This window comes from Tetrao urogallus, assembly GCF_951394365.1.
Source record: "Tetrao urogallus genome assembly, chromosome: 4".
Taxonomy (NCBI): domain Eukaryota; kingdom Metazoa; phylum Chordata; class Aves; order Galliformes; family Phasianidae; genus Tetrao; species Tetrao urogallus.
The window spans coordinates 3,459,652-3,477,596 of record NC_136817.1 but is presented as its reverse complement, the minus strand read 5'-3'; positions in this window follow the sequence as shown (position 1 = coordinate 3,477,596).

The following is a 17,945-nucleotide window of genomic DNA, read 5'->3' as shown; positions in this document are numbered from 1 at the left end:
AGGAATTGGTTGGCTGGTCACTGCCAAAGGGCTGTGATCAATGGTTCTGTGTCAGGGTGGAGGCCGGTCACAAGTGGTGTCCCTCAGGGGTCGGTCTTGGGACCGGTGCTCTTCAGCATCTTCATCAGTGACACAGATGATGGCATCAAGTGCAGCTCAGCAAGTTTGCAGATGGTACCAAGCTGAGTGGTCAATACGATGGAAAGAAGGGAAGCCATCCAGAGGGACCTGGACAGGCTTGAGAAGTCGGCCCATGTGAAAGTAATGAGGTTCAACAAAGCCAAGTACAGGGTGCTGCATTTGGGTCGGGGTAATCCCAGGTGTTTATGCAAGATGGGAGAAGAACTGTTTGAGAACAGCCCTGCGGGAAGCACTTGGGGATCCTGGTGGATAAGAAGCTGAACATAAACCAGCAGTGTGTGCTTGCAGTCCAGAAGGCCAACTGTGTTCTGGGCTGCATCAACAGAGTGGGGACAGCAGGGACAGGGAGGTGATCGCCCCCTCTGCTCGGCTCTTGTGAGGTCCCATCTGCAGCATTGCATCTAGGCTTGGGGTCCCCAGCACAAGAAAGATGCAGAGCTCTTGGAACGAGTCCAAGAGGAGGACCACCAAGATGACCAGAGGGCTGGAGCACCTTTCCTATGAGGAAATGTTGAGGGAACTGGGCTTGTTCAGGTTGGAGAAGAGAAGGCTTCGGGGAGATCTCATTGTGGCCTTCCGATTCTTGAAGGGAGCTTATAAACAGGAGAGGGAATGACTGTTTATGAGGGTGATAGTGATAGGACAAGGGGGAATGATTTCAAACTAAGACAGCAGAGGTTTAGGTTAGATATTAGGAGGAAGTGTTTCACTTGGGGTGGTGAGGCACTGGAACAGGTTGCCCAAGGAGGTTGTGGATGCCCCATCCCTGGAGGCATTCAAGGCCAAGCCTGGTCTGGTGGTTGGTGACTCTGCACATAGCAGGGGGGTTGAAAGTAGGTGATATTTGAGGTCCTTTTTAACCCAGGCCATTCTATGATTCTATGAAAGAGCATTTTCAGTTTAATTTTCGACATTTGTTTTTAACTTATATTTGAACAGTAGCATGATACTGTGCAGGATATTTGGTAAATAATTTGATAGGTCTCAATTCTGGAAAAAGTTATTATCAATCATTTGTACTTGCTATGTTTTCCCCTTTTTAAGATATTTTGAAGAGAACGTCTGTAATGCATTTCAAATTTTTTTTTTTTTTTTTGAAAAATGAATCAGTTAGTTACTATGGTAACTTCCTAGTGAATATTTTAAGAATTGTATTCAGTAGCATTTTCAATTGCCCCTATTCTGGCAGTCGTTCACTCAAACAACTTTAAGGAAAACCAGTACAGTTGGATAAGCTTTATAGGCTCTTTTATACGTCAACAAATACCAGTTTTGTCTGATTTAATTTTATCACATAAATGTGTGGATTTTAATTAGACTGTATCAAGTCAAGTGCTATCAGTACTGAATTAGGGTACAAGAAGAAAGAAACCTTTCCCTGCTCTTTCTGCATCAACAGTTTAAGAGACAAGTAAGACCACATCTTTTGCCTTCAAAAGAGTCTCTGTGGCAATTTTTAGTTTTCTCAACTCAAATCCAGAACAGTGTAGGGCTCCTTCAAGCTGAGAAGAAACAACCTGAAGTCGTAGCAGGGAACTCACACTGTGTTTCCTTAGCTACCTCTAGACCGTCTCTTTCATTCTCTACTTCTCTAAGCAGTTACCCAGTGTTTTCCATTGGCAGAAAGGGCTCTTAGCAGTACACTCCACAGCTATTTAGCAGCAACACCTAAGCCTGAGCCACTTCCCACTAACTTAGCACTAAGCATTCAAGCGTCACGTACCAATGTAGCCTGATGATACTCTGCTTCTGATAGATTGTGGCCAAATCCAGTGCTTTAATGGAAGTAGTAAGCCTAGTATAAAGAAGATTATGGATAAGATTATGGTGAACATTATTTAAAAGCAAACCAAAAACCTGTACCTTCCTTCTTCACACAAGTAACTAGAAAAATGCTTAAATCTGGGATCAATATACAAACAGTGGCTTTATTTCCTTTAAAATTTGTTATCCGATGGAATGCATGTGACAAAATATTAGTGTTTATAGAGCTGCTATTACAGAATTGTTTTCCCAATGTTTTCATTTATTTATAGAATCATTCATAACCCTCCAAGCTCTGTTGAAACACTGAAACTTAAATTTATTTCTGACCATGTCATAATATTATTCTTTGTCTTCAAAAATAATACTGCTTTTTTTATTATATTTTCCAGACTGTATGTGTAACCAATTGTCACACTTTTCACCATTATTTTGGTGAAGTTAGACAAGTGCTTCATCACCATGGTCATCACCATGCCTGTTCCAGGTGAAGGCTTTCTTAAATACAGATATCCAGAGTGAAAGCACTGCTCTGAGTGAAAGGAAAAACTGGAAGCCTGGTTTCTACTTTTCTCCTCAAAGTCCTACGAGGAGAAACTGAAATTAAGGGCTTTTTAAGCCTGGAGAGGAGACATATTCGGGGAGACCTATTAGCAACCTGCTGGTACTATGGAGAGGTTATCAGAAAGATGAAAACAGATTCTTCATTGCAGTTTGTGCCAGGATGACAAGACACAGCTGCATAAAGTGAAATGAGTTTCAGGCAGGATAGAAGGGAAAAGTTTTTTCTTGTGAGGACAACCAAGCACTGGATTGTTGTGCAGTCTCTGCCCATGGAGGTTTTCAAGACAGCTGGATTACAACTGGAGCTTTGAGCTGAGCATTGTACTAGGGATCTAAAAGTCCAATTATTAGCTTCCAACCTGAATTTTCTCATAGCTCTAAGATTCTGATTTGGGAATGGAAATAATGCCAGTCATAATTTAGTTCAGTTTAAGTTTCTGACTGAACTTGTACAACAGGTAATCAACTACATGTTAGTAAATGAAAAGCCCTGGTGTCAAGGCTAAAATGAAATATAGTCTAAGAAAACCTGGAAAAGAAATACATCTTGTCACTTGTAATCCTTAGCTCTGAACATCTCATTTTAAACCAAGGATATTGTCATTTTGAAATCTGAAATATATTTCTTGGCTTCCAGGAAATCCCAAGCTGATAATAGGTCTTATCCAAGATGAAATACATGAAGGTAAATGCTCCTTTCTAAGCATTTGAAAAATAGCTCAGAAGAAGGAGGTACAGCCTTGTAGATAAGGTCTCAAGTGCTCTGAGACAGTGTATGTCCAAATATGAATGCATTCACCCAAGTGTGTCCTTGGTAACAGCTATCCAAGTGCAGCTGTTCAGATTATATGTGTTATGGCATGCTAAAGAGAGAAAAAAAAAAAAAAAAAAAAAAACAAAACTAATATAAGCATCATAGTCTCACTAAAATAATTAAATTTAGAGGAAACGGTCAAAATCGTAATTAAGTTAGCATTAGAAACTGTTTCAGAGAAGACATTACATTCAGCAGAACATAGTGGAATCACAGAATCATAGAATTGCTCAGGTGGGAAAAGACCTTAAAGATCATCAAGTCCAACCACAGCCTGACCATCCTACCCTAACTCTAACAACCTTCTGCTAAATCATGCCCTGAGCACCACATCCAAACGGTTCTTAAACACATCCAGGGATGGGGACTCAACCACCTTCCTGGGCAGCCCATTCCAGGGCTTCACAACCCTTTCTGTAAATAAGTGTTTCCTCATATCCAGCCTAAACCTCCTCTGGCACAAGTTGAGGCCATTTCCCCTCGTCCTGTCACCAGTGAGAAGAGACCAACCCCGCTCTCACTGTAAGCACCTTTCAGGTATTTGAAGAGAGCAGCAAGGTCTCCCCTCAGCCTCTTCTTCCCCAGACTGAACAGCCCCAGTTCCTTCAGTCTCTCCTTGCAGGCCATATTCTCCAAGCCCTTCCCCAGCCCTGTTGCCCTTCTCTGGACCTGCTCCAGCACCTCCATGTCCTTTCTGTACTCAGGTGCCCAAAACTGAACACAGCACTCGAGGTGAGGCCTCACCAGTGCCGAGTACAGGGGCAGGATGACTTTCCTGGTCCTGCTCACCACTCCATTTCTGATACAAGCCAGGATGCCATTGGCCTTCTTGGCCACCTGGGCACACTGCTGGCTCATATTCAGCCCACTGTCCATCAGTACATTGATGTACATAGTACTAGCAACAAAGAATTTAGTAATCTATGTCATTCTTTTAATGGGGAAAGAAGAGTGTGGTGGTTCTGCAATACAGGAGTGAAACTAGAATTTTACAGTTCCAAGGCAGAGATATTTACATTCCTTGACACGAGTTCTTAAAATCAGCTTCTAGAAATATATATATATATATATATATATATATATATATTTATAGTAATGTGAAAATAACTCTTGAAAGAACTACTAACAAGTCAATGTGCTAAACAGGAAAATCTATTGACATTTATTTTATAAAGAATCATAACCAGTATATAAAAATACATATTTCACTTGAATCTCTTCTATCTGTCACCACTTAATGGGTTAAATGCCATGTTTGGTGTGCCAGTATTTTAAAAATGACGTTAAAGCTGTCTTCAGTAAGCTATATACTTCACAAAGTTTGACAAATTCAGTTACTGGTAAAAGACTGAATGATACTGAAATTGCCTTTTTCTCTTTAGAAGTAATGCATGAAAAATCATTTCTTCTAGCTTATGAATATTAACATTCTTCTTATTTTAATCTACTAGAAGAAAAAATAGAATCTTGCTATTAGTCATAATGTTCTTATTTTTAATCTTTATGAGGTAGTAAGTCCTTTACCTTTGCAGAAGAATGGACAGTGGTTCTCTAACTTTGTTATTTTATGTATATGCATTTATATAATTTTGTCCAATCATTTAAACTTAGTATACGCTTTCCTTTTAATTGGATATATATTGAAGGGAAGGGAAGGAAAAGGAAAAGGAAAAGGAAAAGGAAAAGGGAAAGACAGAATACCCAAAAGGTTTTCCTGCTGATACTTTGGAATTCTTCTTCCTTTTGAGGAAAAAGATATAAACCATAACTCACCATCTCTCAGAACCTCCTTCTAGTCTAAAACAAGATTTCCTTTCCCAGCTGGCTCTGTACATGCCTTCATTCAAGCATTTCTGTATTTTACCTACTGCAAGTTTTCTGTACTGTCACATATTCATTGCCCATGAACCTTGTTAAAACTAGAAAAATACGCTAAAGCAAAGCATCAACAGAGTACTTTGTGCACAATTTTTTCACAGTATTCATCATGTTATGACAATGAAAGATATACTTTTATTTCTGTAAAATTATGTCACTTTTTGAAAAAGGATTTTTTTTCCTAGCTTCCTGTGCAAGCTGTGCATTGCAGATTTTAACATGAACAGTCCCTTTGAGAGATAATACAAGCTGTAAGTGTAATAATAGAAAATGAAAAGAATAATCATCATGCTATTTTCATCAAATTACTGCTCACGATGCAGGCATACACAATGGGGAAGTAGAAAAGACTGTATTTATATTGAGCATAGCTCAGGGAGAAATTATTGCATAAATAAAGGACAGAAGAGCTAAGTCTCCAGGTTAGTGCAAAATTGCTTTTGAGGTGCTTTTAAATTAACATTTCAAATAAGTAACTGTTTCTTCTGTAATTACTGTAAAGATTAGCTAATCAGATATGCTTACAAACTGTACTTAGATGCAGTTTGCAAATGTATCTTCAGGAAACTCTTTCCAAGCAAAGATTTTCTTCCGATATTTCTTTCAGAGCAGAACTGTGTCATTTACTCAGTTCAGCCTGGACTGTTATCCCACCTTGTTCTCTCCTCCACTGCTTGGTTCTGGGTTGGTATTCCAGCTATCTTGTCCTCTTTTTACCTGTAAACCTGAAGACAATCTCCAGCACTGCTATGGCAGCAGTGAAGCTCTTTCCCATTGGATCAGCTTGACTGTTCTGGTTGTATTTGTTGTTCAAACTAGTTTTAGCTGAAAGGACATATTATTTTCTCTCAACCATTATTATGTTATATCCCAATTTCTTCCATAATGGTACTTCCACAGATTACTGCTTTTAATTTCTTTGCTGTGTTAAGCTATATTTGCTTTGGCTAACCTCAGTCTTGTGCTGAAGAAGCACTTTCCTACCTCTGTAAAAGTGAGACATCAGCACATCAGGCAAGATCTGCATAGTAGCAAACAAGTAACAAGCTCTGCAATGCTTCCATCCCTTGTTTGCCTCCTTCTATTTTGTATTCTTGAGATGCTAAGAATTACAGGGAAACAGTAACACACGTTGCTCAGTGCATCTTGACTGAGGCTAGAGGCAAGCAGTTGCAACACTAACTTCAGTTCAGCACAGAAAACTCAGTGTTTCTGAGCTCAGTTAAGTGGTGAAAGTAAACATCTGTTTCAGATCTCAAACCAAATATCATATACAGTTCTTCCATCCATGTGGTCTAACTGAATTCCAAAGGGCACTGATGTTTGAGCTGAGGAAATTTTCTCAAAGGAGTTAAAAATACTTATGTTTGCTTTAACTACTTGTAAAAAAAGCCAGGGCACCTTGAATCAAAAGGAAACTTTTACCTTTACTTTGTTTTTCAAGTGTATTTGATCCGAGATAGACTTTTAATTGAAAGATTGAAAACACATGAAAACATGTCTCAGTGCAGCTCAGCCACATGTTTCAGAGGCAGTACAAAGAAGAAATGGTGGCTTCATCCAAAGTAGATACAACTAAAGAATGTCTGTTATGCTAAATTAGAGAGTTCTCTCCAAATAAATTGAAACAGGCACCTATGTGTCCTAGCTTGCTAAAAGGTAGAATTCATCAGGAGGTTTATCTGTCATCTCAGTATTTGCACATGCTTAACACAGTTCAAGGCATTTCTCTAACGAAGCATAGATGATGAGAGGCTATACTGAAATAAAACTTAGTGTCCCAACACCAAACTGGAGGGAGAAGTGGAATTCCCAGCTGGAAGCATGGCTCCTCTAACACAGCATGGGGAGAGTTAGTGTCTTGAGGAAGAGTCATAGAGGCCATCAGTTGGATGGCCTTTCTCATTTTACCCTCCCAACATAAAAACAAACAAATAAATTAATAACTAAATAATGAAAAAAGCAAGGCAGCAGTTTCTGAGCTTCCAGGAGGCACCTTTTGGACTTGTGTGTAGTGGATGCTTTGGACAGCTATTTGTTCATTTGATCTGTGTGCGAGACTGGAAAACTTCTTATTAGGATGGTGTCAAGCCAGGGTAAGAACACTGAAGAATTGGACCCTCCTCTGACAAAAAGGGCCTGCTCTGTAGACACTTAAGCCTGAAATAAATCCTCAAATTGCTTAGCACTGTTAAAATATAGTGAGATCTTGATATGCCCTGAAACAGGCTCTTTGTCTTCCAGAAGATGTACCGGAGGAAGCCAACATGCAGAGGATAATTTAGGGGCTGAACTTCTGGTGGTAGATAAACACAGGTTTTATGGATCCGAATTTTGGACTTGGGATTGTTATATATTGTACATCTAGCACATAAGACACCATGTGGAAGTGACAGCACAAAAATGAGAGTTTTCTGAGAAAATGTAAATGCTTTAAGCACTAAAGTCTCTTGTGCCCTGCTAACCCAAAATCCAGTCACACAGAATTTAAAAAAACAAACTAACAAACAAAAAACATGTACAACATCTAGACAACATCACTCATACATTACTAGAATAAGTATAATCTGGGCAACCATTTTACTGGGGAGGAAAGGGATATTTGTTTAGGGGAGGAACTCCTTTGGAATCACAGCTATCCCCAGCCAGTGCCTGCAGATTGCAGGGATGGCTGTCAGGGCTGGTCTAAGGGCAGCTTGAGCAAATACTGACTGCTTCAGATCCATGAGGTTTAAAAACATCATATGAAAAAAGAAATATGGGTAGAAACAAACCTATACCAGGAAATGATGTCACTTTTTGTTTTCGTCTTATTAAGCAGTATAAATAAATGACAATGCAAAAATCAGAAGGATATTTGCACTCTTTCCTTGAAATAGCAGCCACTCTCATGGAGATAATTAGCAAGTGCTAAAATTTCTCCTCTGCTACACAAAGTAACTCTTGTGACTTGTCTCTTATCTCTGGAAAAACAGACAAAAGCCCTGTGGGCAGGGGAAATGGGGCTTCCTCGATTTGGCACATTCGTACTGTTAGACTCCAGTTAAAACTTTGGTATTACTTGGATAAAAGAAGGTTTTAATCAGCTAATTGGAAGCCTCAGTCACAGTAGTGGCAATTCTCTGGTAGCTTTCCATTGTTTTATAACATCTGAAAGATTAAGTATTTCCCCCCTTAATATTCTCTAATCCCAGTGCTGTGTGCCATAGGATCATGTTTTTCTGCTAAGCGAAAACACAGTGTGACATTTTGAAGAAAGCATCTTTATCCTGGAACCTTCTGAAGACTCAGTGGGATCTATGGGCACACTCAGCACAAGATACCAAAGGGCATCTGCATTTGGCAGCAGCTTTCGTCACTGTCTCAGGCAAGTAAGGTGACAACCATCAGCAGGATATTTCCAGGTATTTTTTTTCCCCTCCTTTTCCTCTTTCCTCCCCATTCCCCCACTGAGTGGAAGGTATTGCCTCATTGGAAACTAAGTCTTGTGCTGATGCAGGGGACTGGATGACTGCAGAATTTGTCAAGAACCAGGAGTTCTGTCTGCACAGACACTGCCAAACGTCTGCTATCCTTTTTCTGCAGAGGCACCTGCTCTCAGCTCCTGCAGGATTTGGAATCATATCCTTATTTTCTTACTTTGCTATTGCATCTGAGAATGCCAGATTTTGCCTTATTTCCATGAGAACTAAGATATCTTTCGTTAGCCAGGTCTGTCTGCTAGCTCATCTACTACCATAGACTATTTAAGTTACGTGGACATTTCCTCCTTTGATCATTCTTTGTAGAATTCCTTCCTTGAATCTAAAGCTGTGTATATAAGTGCAAAGCTAGAGCTCAGTACTTGCTACTCTGGGGAGATCAAGCAGTAAATAACAATTAGTACCTACACATTTCATCTGTTTTAGACCAGAGAAGGAATATGCCTTTCATTTTGAAAGGTTCACCAAAGGAAGAAGAGTTTAACAGCTGATCTGTTTCCCTTCTCAAAGTTTTATCATATATCATAGCAAGTTAAATCCTTTTTTTTTTTTCCACTTTTTTTTTTTTCTCTCCAGATGTTCATTTCTATTTAGCCATGAACACAAAGATGTGTTATTGCTCAGTAAGAGAGAAAATTATTTCTGAAGAAGCTTTCCCACAGAAAAATCTCTTAGAGGACATGCTCTAATAAACAATGCAGCCATCTAGTGGTGAAGCTGTTACTCGACCTATTTTTTTCTGGCTGGGCATTATGTAACGTAGCAGAGAATGCATCTTCAGGTTTAGGATATTGGAAGTGACTGTTTTGAAAGCAAATCTTATATCTATCAGTTTCATGTACAGGGATCCATAAATCCTTCATCTTTTTTCGCCTCCAAAGTGCTTTAAGTGCCGTAATATATTTTTACCTGTCTCTTGGACCTCACAGTTTTCTTCTCCTGACCATTATTGCAATATTTTCCTTATCTGTAGCCCATCATTTATGACCATTGACATTACCAGGAAAAGGCTGAAGGTTTCATATTGATCTGATAAGTACAGTATCTCTGGTCTTGTCTGAACTTGCCTCAGTCTGAGCTGATTTTAGTTCATTTTAATAGTCCTTTGGTGCTCTAGTGATTATTGCCTAGCTTCTTTTAGTATAGGTGCTGTGAATACTCCTTGCTGTAAAGGTCTGGTGGACCTGGGTATTCATTCGTTGTCTAAAGAGCAATAGCCTTTCAAAGCAAATAAATCTGAGAAAGGCTACGGTGCAACTTTCCAACTTGGGTTGGGAACCACAGGAAAAAGTAGACTATAATAAGAAAGCATGCAAAAACAGCCTGAAGTGAACACGAGTATCAAGGCAGGAGGGTCCCAAACCTAAACGGAAATCTCAGTGGACAAAAAAACCCCACTCAGGATGCTGATGATTTACTGCAACTCTTCTCCTACCTCTCCTTGACGGAGATTAGTACACCAGCCTTGTGACCCAAAGAAATGTGTGATCGGTAAGTATAACATGAAAGAAAAGCAGAAGAGATTAGTAAGCTTTTCGTATAGTAAATTTAGTGACATTACCAGTGGGGCTTTTCAGTAAGAATTTGGACTATGTGTTAATATTAATGTAACCATGCTAATCAGTTGGCTGTATTTTAATTAGACTGCTAACATCATTTTTAAAATAAATTCCTGGCTCTGTATGTCATGCTGTCTTCTACTTTTGCTGTAACATTTCTGTGTTACGTGATTGTAACATACCCATCTCCTTTTCAAACTGTCACCTCCAGATCAGAATTGAGAACAACTATTTCACTTTTTATCCTTTCCTTTCACTGCATTCTTTCAATTCCTCCTAAAAAATGGATTGTCAATACTAAATTTCACCCTTCAGAATAATTAAAATTTATGATACTACACATTTTAGCATACTACACATACTACACATATTAAAGCACAAAAGAGTGGAAGAAAATTTTAGAAGCACTGATTGTCTTTGGTTTTTGAACTGCTGGAACAAAGCTCATAATGTTTTGTTTGAGATCTGTAATGCCACCTATCATTCATTTGATATTTACAATGAAAAATAGCAGAAGATTTGAATGATACCTAAACTTTTAGGAGTGCTTCAGCATAAGCAAATTAGAAATGAGGACTACTACTAGATTGCTATTCTACTGTTGGTTGAGGGGAGTTTTCTTCTAATACAGTATTAGCAGCTCCTACCTGCTGGAATAAAACGTACATTCGAGCTAGAAAGTCAGTTCATTTGGACAAGTGATAAGTGGGAAATTTGTTTAACAGAAGCTTCCTACATTCTGAAAAACCCTCTGGGACTTGAGAAGTATTAAAGAGACAGATTAAGTCAGTGCATTTGGATGATGAAACATGCTGCAAATTCTGGCTGTAATGACAAGTCTGTCCATCAGATTCCTTCAGAAAAAAAGAATAAAATGTATGTATGAGAGTTACACTTGTAACAGCCCTATTCTTAATGATTCTTGATTATTTTTTTCCCCAGCTGCTTTCAGAGGCTTCTGTTTCCCTAGGAATTTTCCAGAGTATTTTCTCTAAAATAAATGCATTGGAAAATGTGACTTGCCTAAAAAAATAGCCAAGGAATTGGCCACATTTGTTAATTCTCCTTTCATGACGTTTATAACAGATAACTTCAGAACCAGAAGGCTTTTTATGGAAACAGCAAAATGTTCCCTTCTATTCTTATTCAGATGTTAAGTATGTATTCTTGGGCCTTGTTTTTTTCAATTACTATTAAAAGTAAAGCTCTGGTTAGAATCTACAATTCAGAAAACCCCTAAATCCTTATCAGAACATGGACAAGATTATTTTCTTATTTCCCACTTTCTAATGTGTTTCTTAAAGTACAAGTCCTGGCTTCTATTAAATCACTGCTGGAGATCAGTTGAATCTTTAGTATTAGTGAAAAAGTTTTTACTATTTCTAGAACAAAAATAAACTGATTACAGTCTTTTAACATTAGTTTGGATAGTCAAAATTGATTTGTACTCCAAATGTATTACCTCCATCGTATCAGCAGTGAGAATATCCTATCTATATGTTACCAAAGTCATTGCATATTGGAGCACACAAAAGGTGAATTTTTGCTAACAAAGTGTTTTGTTACAAAAGTATTTGGTAGTCATTTCTTACTCTCCTTGGTCAGAGCAGCAGAAAAGGAAAGCATCAGCCCTGATTGCTTATGAGACACACGTTTCTTAGGCTGTCACCTAGAAATTATGTCAAGACAGTAAGGCTCATGTTGCAGCCCCATTCAGAATGACTGAAATATGAAGAACAACTGTGTCATTAAAGATATACCATCTCAGTTACCGACCACTGCTATTTAATAAGAGCTTTATTGCCCTATTGCATTGTCAGTGAGAGGTTTCAGAAATATCATTAATGATTCCCCTTCCCATCATTACGATTAGTATTGCCAATTGTTAATGGCATTTTCTTCCTTTAAGCCTAATACAAATGATATTATCCTTAGGAGTAATTTCCTTGATAATGTTCTTAGGGCACAACACAGCTAAAAATATCTTCTACAACACCTGAGAATACTCTTTCTATTACAGCTTCATGTGTTTGTGCTTGTGGATTGAGAACACTCATTTTTGTCTTTGACTCAGGCATGTTCTGACCACACAGGTCATTCTTCTCTTTGGTTCAGCTAACTACTGAATGGAACAGCTGGTAAGGTGGTAGATGAGTGACTGCAACTGGGACTACCTGGGACAACAGGTCTTGACTCTACTCAGAACAAAAGCTAAGCAAAAATTTGAACTACAATCTTATCCAGCTAAACTGAAACCCCTGCCTGTTTCTTCTATTTTTACTGGGCATTATTCTGCTCTCCAGAAAACGAGTATGTATTTGTTATACAGAAACCAATCAATTTCCTTTGAAAGTGTGATTCTGAAAATATACTTCTTTTTTTTTTGTAGTCAAAAATTTTTGTAGTCAGAAATTTTCTTCATTATAGCCATCTTCCAGCAGACACCGTATTTTCATGTGACTACAGAGCTTGCTTGTTACTGATATGTGTAGCAAGCTTATGTCCATTATGTTTAACGATTACGTAGATATTTGGATTAAGGAATCATTTTGTTTTATCTTCTATTTTCCCCTTCATAGAACAAATAATTCTTATGGAAACCTTTGAAAGGATGTAAGAACCACCTGAAACTACAATCCACTCTTTGCAAATCTCTCTTCATGTGATATGAGTTTCCTGAAAGGGAGTGTCTGCACAGCTGAGGCAATTTAGGTGGATTTTTTGTGTGTGTTTGAGATTTTAAAATAAAGAAAGGAGGGCTACTTCTTCCTTTCTTTTAAGTTTGACATGCCTTGATGTAGGGTGGGATATTTTTCCGTTTCGTGTTAGGCAAGGAACAAAGTATACAGTTCCAGCTGCTCTATGAAGATGCAGTCTATCACAGGAGGATGCAAAGACAGTTGTGGAATGGATCTTAACTCTTTACTTTCGAAAGACTTTCATCGTTTAGTCTTTAAATTGTACTCAGAGGTATGTTGTGTACAATAGTTCTTAATGTATGCTTGATATGAGCTGATGATTTTAAGGATGTAAAGGATCATAGTTCTGAAGAGTCAATAGAATCAAGGTAGTGTTAGGTGGAATTAGTAGGGTTTTTTTTCTAACTTTTTGCCTTTGAACTGATGTGTCTCTCAGGAATTTCAGTGTGGTTTCTCTTTATTTATAACTTGAAGTGGTGCAATGTGTTCTGAATAGCCTGTGGTTAGCAGTCTCTAAGTCTGAGTACTCAAAGTGTACAGCAACCTCTTAAAAATAGAAAACTACCTCCAAAGACAGCTTGATGCTTCAGGGCAGAGCCTCAGAATGGAGCTGACAACCTTCCTGCAAGCAATCAGAGATGGAAGAAAGAATTAAATCATAGCAGTATAGATGGTTTGGGGTGCAATGAGCTCTTTTAGCATGTAATATCTGAAAACATTTTGTATAGTGATAACCTGTTCAAAAGCTCCACGTGATGTGGAATTTTCAACTCTCAGTTAAATCACACACCAGTATATAATCAGAGCTGCAGAAAGAAGATTTATTCTTCCTGAGTAAACTACAGAATAGTGGCAGTCAGCCCATAAATGGAGTCTAAGAAAGGCGCAGCCAGTCTCCACCCCTTCTGGTCACACAGCTGAATTGCCTTCACCTGTGCTCCCAAGGCTGAGGGGCTCCTTTCTCCAGGTGTTCAGTCAGTGGTTCAGGCTGCGACTCAACAGTTCCCATACAGTACGTAATCTGGTAAGGAAAAAAATAAGTAAAATGGAGGAAAACAAGAGTTCTTCACAAAACTATAATAAGAATGAAGAAAGATGGGGTCAAGATCAGGGATAATCTGGATCAAAATTCTCTTTCTTCTGTTACTCTTTTTTTCCTCCACTGTTTTCCCAACCCCCCATTCCAGAATCAACTGCTTTTAACCATATTCAAGGAAGGAAAGAGAATTGAATTCCTTTCCCTATGCTTCTTGCTTTGAAATTTTCTGAATAGACCATATTACAATATGATCTATTGAAAACACTGAGGATTTTGTACTGGAGCTGATCTCTCCTTACGGTGTATTGGTATTCTTCCTTTTACGAGAGAAAGCTACAGTGTTTCTTATTTCTAAGAAACATATTTCAGTTCCACAGATGAGATGCATAATTCCAAATGACTCTTGTAGCACTCTTCAGTACATAATGAACATTTAAAATCTCCATTAAAGTTATGTCCTTTAAAAGCAGGAGGCCAGAAACAGATATAAAATATGCTTTTTAAATGGCAGGGAGTCGCATATGGCAGGGTTGCTGTATACAAAGAGTATATTCTATGTAGAAATACTCTCTTGCTCCCAGGTAAGAAAGAAGAGAGCCTCAGGTGATGTTGCTTTCACAAAGAATGCACTTTAGGCCAACATCTCTTCATTTTTAAAAGTTGAAGAAATTGGAGATAATCTTCATGAGCATCTCATGTTTTACCAGCCTAACTGAAATATTTTTGAAGTGTAATGCATTTTTTAAAAGAGACAGCATTCATTGAAGAGTAGTTAACAGAATATAATTTGAATATTCTTGGAATAAAAAGGCAGAAGCTTGAGGTTTCTGTTCCCAAAGATTCCCATGGATAAGGTTATGGTTCAAATTGTACATTAAAAAGTGTTATAAGTATTCACTGGCTAAAAAAGAATAAAGGAATAACAACTCTGGCTTTTTTTGTCGTTTGTCAAAGATTCCAGTTCCTTCTTGCGTGTGGTTAGGTTTTTTGTTTGCTGTTTTTGTGTTTGTGCTTTTCTTCCCCCTTCAGTATCAGAAAAGTGTGATTTACCAGTTGTTTCTAGACTGAGCTGGAGCCATTCTGTACGGTGGCGACTAGTCAGCCAAATTGCATAATCCATTAGCTTTCATGGCTATCTACTGACTGTGATGAGAGTTTAGAAACCTGGCTCAAATGCCTGATTTTGGGAGATGTGATCTCCAAATGGATCTTTGCCTGACAGGCAGTACTGAAGAGACTGGTAATGATTTAAGCTGGTAGATACAGCTGATTTAGCATGGATTTAACAGTACCGTTTAAAAATATTTATGCTCAAATATTACTGAATGCGTTGAAAGTTTTTAGTATGAGAGAACCATGATATTATTCTGACATTGATATGTTTCAAAGTAATATTTCAATTGAAAGTGAAAAAAATCAGTTCCCCAAAGCAAACAGCAACAAAAGTTGGAACAGAAAGTAGATGATAAGATTGAAAGTTCAATTTGTATTTGTGTGCATTTTTTTCACTGGCAAAAATCTAATTATGTCAACTTTTATGTAAACTTATATGTTAAAATACTCTTTGATTATGACAGATATGTAAAAAATCCCGAGTTCTTAAATTATTCTTTAAATATATGTACAGAAGAACACAGTAAACATCACAAAGCATTCTCTATCATAGGCAGCAGCTGCCAAATGCCTTTAACAGTAACAGCCATCATGAAGCTTTTCAAATTTAAAACTGAAGGGCATTCACAGCATTTATCTATCCTCAACAAAATAGAGTGGGCCAAAGATGTACTTGCTAATTGGTGAGGAACTACACTGAAAAATCTTTCCTTATCAGGAAAATAATCAATTTTGTTGAAATGTATTGTATTTTACAAAAACTGTTGTTTGTTGGAGGCTGTAGTGCAATGGAATGTGGTGAGCAGAAGTCAGCAGTAAGAAAACTGGTCCAAACTCTCATTCTGTCTGGCTTTTCAGCAATACATGCTTCAGATGGGTGTTCAAACCCACTGTGTTGGTGACAGTCTGGGCTTATAACTGTTTTTTTTTTTGTGTCTTCTGCTGAGGTCTTTTTTTTGTTCTGGTGTGGGATGATAACTTTAATATTTTCTCATGAAACTGCGTTCCTGTTCTCTATGCAGTCCTGGAGGACAGTGAATGATAGATACCTCAAAACCTTCAAAATACTCCACATTGTTTCTGACAGCTCTGAGAAATAGAATGCTGAGTCCCAAAGGACAGGTTAGCAGACCAGCTGATCCCCTACTGTGAACGTGTTTATCATCTTCGTTGTTTTCAAGATCATGAAATGGACACTTCCAGAGGGCATGGGCTCTGCTGCTGTGAGACTGAAGTTCCAGCAATAATGCAGTTCTAATTGCCCATTTATACAAAAAGTAAACAAAAATTTCTTGCAAACCGTCAGACTAGCCAATGGAGTTTTCTTGTGTTTTTATTGTTTCCCCAGCTTTATCTTAGTCACTCTTGCACAATTGCTTGATTCAAGAACAGTCAAATTTCATGAGTCGGCTTTTCAACTTGTGGCTGCTCATAAATATTTCTTTGGTTACTATTAGTAGGTCAAAAATCTGCTTGAGTTTTGACAGCTGTTTTTCTCAATCAGGGTGAAGGATTTAATATAAAATTCCATTCTTTCATTCTGATTGCGATGTATGTTGGCGAGAACAAGTTTCTGAATAACAAAAATCTTTTTATCTCATGGTTTTAGCAGTAAATGCTACAAGAGTGCCTTAGGTCAATAGATGAGCAGAGATTACTATGCTTATTTGCTATATATCAGTAGTTTCATTCTATTGCAGAAAGAGAGAAGGGTAATTCAATCCTAAATGGACTCCCTGGGAAGAAGAAGGGAAAATAAGTAAGTAAAACAGACTTGAATAAGTTTTTAAGTCTAACAACACCACACACTGAGAAATTTGCTAAGGATTTATAAAAGCATTTATCCTTTCAATCTAACCCAATTATTCAAGCTCTAAGTATTAACAGGTGTTTTCCTTTCAGGACTTCAGCTGAACTGTGCTTCAGAAACTGTATTACAGTTTAATACTGAGGTAGTTTTGTGGCTTGCTTTCAGCCAGAGCACAGTATTCATATTTCAGGCATGCTCATTGTAGTTGCCAGCCTTGGACTGTTCATGAACTTAGCAATAGCAAATATCAGACTGAGCAATTTCTAAAGACTTGTTTCTATGGAACTGTATCCTTTCTTTTCCCTTTGATTTGCTCTTATTTTGTATGAGAAATGGATACATGAGAGTTGCCAATATATATTTAACTTATCCCCCCTCAGCCACTGGGGAGCTAAACAATCTCTACAACATTTTCTAATACATGTTTCATATAAATGTCATGGAGGTGAATTTGGAGGAGGTTGGGAGAGTCAGTTTATGAAGTCCTATTTAGTTTTTCCAATATTTTTCTGAATGAATTGTAACTGGATAGTAATTACTGAGCATATTTAATAGTAAAATATCATTATATAATGAAATCGAGTTATTTTAATGAACATGTAACCTGCTGCTGTTGAGGGAAGAAAATTTGAAGCTTAACATCAAAGACATCCCCTAGGGGATAATAAGCATCATTCAGTGTAAAGAAGCTCCTCCACATCACCCTATTTTCATTATTCTGCCTTTGAATCTTGGCATCAGAGATACCTTCCTTTTAGCTGAGTAAGAACAGATGGATCTCCCATTGGAATCTGTCTCTCTTATCCAGCCAGAAGGCTCACTTTTAAGTTACATGAGACAAGGGGTAGTCTCTCTGTCTGTAAAGTTAAGTCAGTTGCCAATCTGAGGAACAGAGATCACAACGATGGGAGGAAGCTGCACTTCTGATGTACTTACGTGTTAGGAAGAAATTCACTAGATCTAAAATGCTCTTCTTAGAATCTATACCTTCAGTGAGCAGTAATTTTTGTCTTCCGCTGGCCTCACGCCACCGCTCCTTGGGATAGCTGGGCCACATATCCAACAGCAAGAAGCACTTAGCC